This window comes from Capsicum annuum, chromosome 3, assembly GCF_002878395.1.
Source record: "Capsicum annuum cultivar UCD-10X-F1 chromosome 3, UCD10Xv1.1, whole genome shotgun sequence".
Taxonomy (NCBI): Eukaryota; Viridiplantae; Streptophyta; class Magnoliopsida; order Solanales; family Solanaceae; genus Capsicum; species Capsicum annuum.
The window spans coordinates 122,273,175-122,276,018 of record NC_061113.1 but is presented as its reverse complement, the minus strand read 5'-3'; positions in this window follow the sequence as shown (position 1 = coordinate 122,276,018).

Here is a 2,844-nt window from a genome sequence, read left to right as displayed (position 1 = left end):
CTACCTACTAAATCTATTTAATCTATTTAATCTACCTAATCCGCGCACCCCCCTCCAAATGGAAAAAGTAGAATGGTTATTGATTATAGAAATTTAAATGCAAAAACTATAACATATAATTATCCGATACCAAATAAGATATTAAAAATAAGACAAATCCAAGGATATAATTATTTTAGCAAATTTGATTGTAAATCAGGATTCAAGTAGGACTTTAAGGATTGTAAAGTACGCTAAGGGACGGGTAGGAACAATTTTTGTTTGTCAGTAATAGTAATTATTTTCCCTAAGTGCTTTAATACATTGTACTTTACATTAAACTCATCTTCAATTAACCTATTTTCATAACTTTTATCTTTCTACCTCTTTTTTTTGTCTCATCTCTTTATGCTAGCTTACACCCTTTTATTTTTTCTTAATTTTTGTTTTTCTTGTTTTAGTTTATTTATCTCGATCTTAATTTTTCTTTTATTTTTTTCCTCTTTTTCTTTGTTCTAAAATTTTATTTATTTTTATTTCTCTTTTTTCATTCATTTATCTCAACCTTTGTTTTTTTATTTTTTATTGTTATCTTTCTTTTTTCTTCTTTATTTTTATTTTCTGAAATTTTATTTTATTTTTTTCTCTTACTTTTGTTTTTCTCAATATTTATTTTTTATTTTTTTTTATTCTTCTCCTTTTTTCTCAATCTTTCTCCTTTTTCTTAATCTTTATTTTTTTCTTATTTTATTTTGTCAACTTGTATTATATTTTGCTAATAAACAAAAAAGTTGGATAATCTGTAAAGAGGATATTCTTTCTTTGATAATGATGTAAATTTAAGGGCGTGACTTGTTATTTGGATGTACTTTGGGATAAGTCTTACCTCTAAGGTAAGAGATAAAATATTTCAGAAATAAAGACACAATGTGGTGGTATCAAGTCTTGCTCGTGGGATATAACTTGTTGCTGAGAATCCTTAAGCTGAGTCTTGCCTCTAAGACAAGAGTTATAGAACTTCTCATAAATAAAAACATAACGTGGTAGTGTTAACTCTTGCCAATGAGATGTAACTTGTTGTTTGAAAGTCCTTTGACTAAGTTTTGCCTCTAAGGCAAGATCTATAGAACATCTCATAAATCAAGATTGTAGTAACATCAACTCTTACCAATGGAGAATAACTTGTTGTTTGAAAGCACTTGTTCTAAGCTTGCCCTTAAGAAAGTTATAAAGCATCTCATAAATCAAGACACAATGTGGTAGTGCCAACTCTTGCCTATGAGATGTAACCTGTTATTGAAAGTCCTTGGGCTAGGTCTTGCTTCTAAGGCAAGAGTTATAGAACATCTCATAAATCAAAGCACAATGTAGTAGTATCAACTTTTGTACATTATACATAACTTGTTCTTTGAAAGTCCTTGGGCTAAATCCTACCTCTAAGAAAAGAGTTATAGAATATCTCATAAATCAAGACAACAATGTGATAGTGTTAACTCTTGTACATGGGGCATAACTTGTTGTTTGAAAGTCATGGGGCTAAGCTTGCCTCTAAGGCAAGAGTTATAGAATATCTCACAAATAAAAATACCATATGGTAGTCTCAACTTTTTTCAATGGGATGTAATTTGTTGTATGAAAGACCTTGGTCTAAGTCTTGCCTCAAAGACAAGTTTTATAAACACATCTCATAAGTCAAGACACTATTTGGTAGTGCCAAATCTTGCCCATAGGGCTTAACTTGTTGTTTGGAATGAATCAAATATAAGAAAAAGAAAACAAATAATAGATATTAAAGAAAAAAGAAAAGAATTAGGTATTTAGACATGAAGAGTTGTTTAGACATATTTGAGGTATAGAGAGGGTAATTTGGTATTTGTTGTATCTATACTATTCTAAAATTGGAAAGCCACAAATTTGAAAGTTAGATTACAATTATACCCTTCAAAAATTGATTGACTATTATAATCTTTAATTAAATGGAATATTAGATATTTTGTGTATCAAAATTTTGTTAGTTGAAATCAAATTAATGATAAATTACTATATTGTTGACACGACCCGCTCTAGGGCCTTGTCGTAATGGGTGTTCCAAGTCCGACCAGGACCAGATACCACTCCCATCACCCAACCCAACCTCCAGCCGCCTGCCCTGTGTTGGCTAAATTTTAAGTATATAACAAGATAGTGAAATAGCTCACATAAAGACTCTGAGATAAGATCTAAACTGTGACCAACCCAATCGAGTCTAACCATCCTATACCAATAATCCAACCCTACCAAACCATACAAAAACAAGGGCCATAAACCAGGCCATAACCAAGGATGTTCCAAAACATAATATAATTAATCCCAAAATGAAATATGATGAAACAGCGAGAAATTATGTCCTATGATACCAGCATCGCAACTTATTAGAAAACCAAGGCTGACACCTATATCGATCCTGCCCAATCCAATCCATAGAAGTACCACAAAGCCTCTAACAAAAAGAGTAATAAAATTCTATTAGGACATGCCCCCAACTATAGCCAAAACCAATATCCAGAATAAAATTAAAATATATAAAAATGTCCATAACATGAAATAGAGCCTTCCAAAAGGACGAAAGCTCATCTCATCAGTCCAAATGCCATCCCTAAATCAATCACTATTAGAAGGAGTAGAACGACCAGTTCCTGCATAGCGTAGGTATACAACTACTATTATATGGGGTTAACGAGTGACCACTGGCATGATCTCAGAGCAAGCATGAAATAATGCCAGCTATAAAACCACGTAAAACCATCTATATGCACACAACCATATATATATATATTAATATATATATATATATATATATATATATATATATATATATATATATAT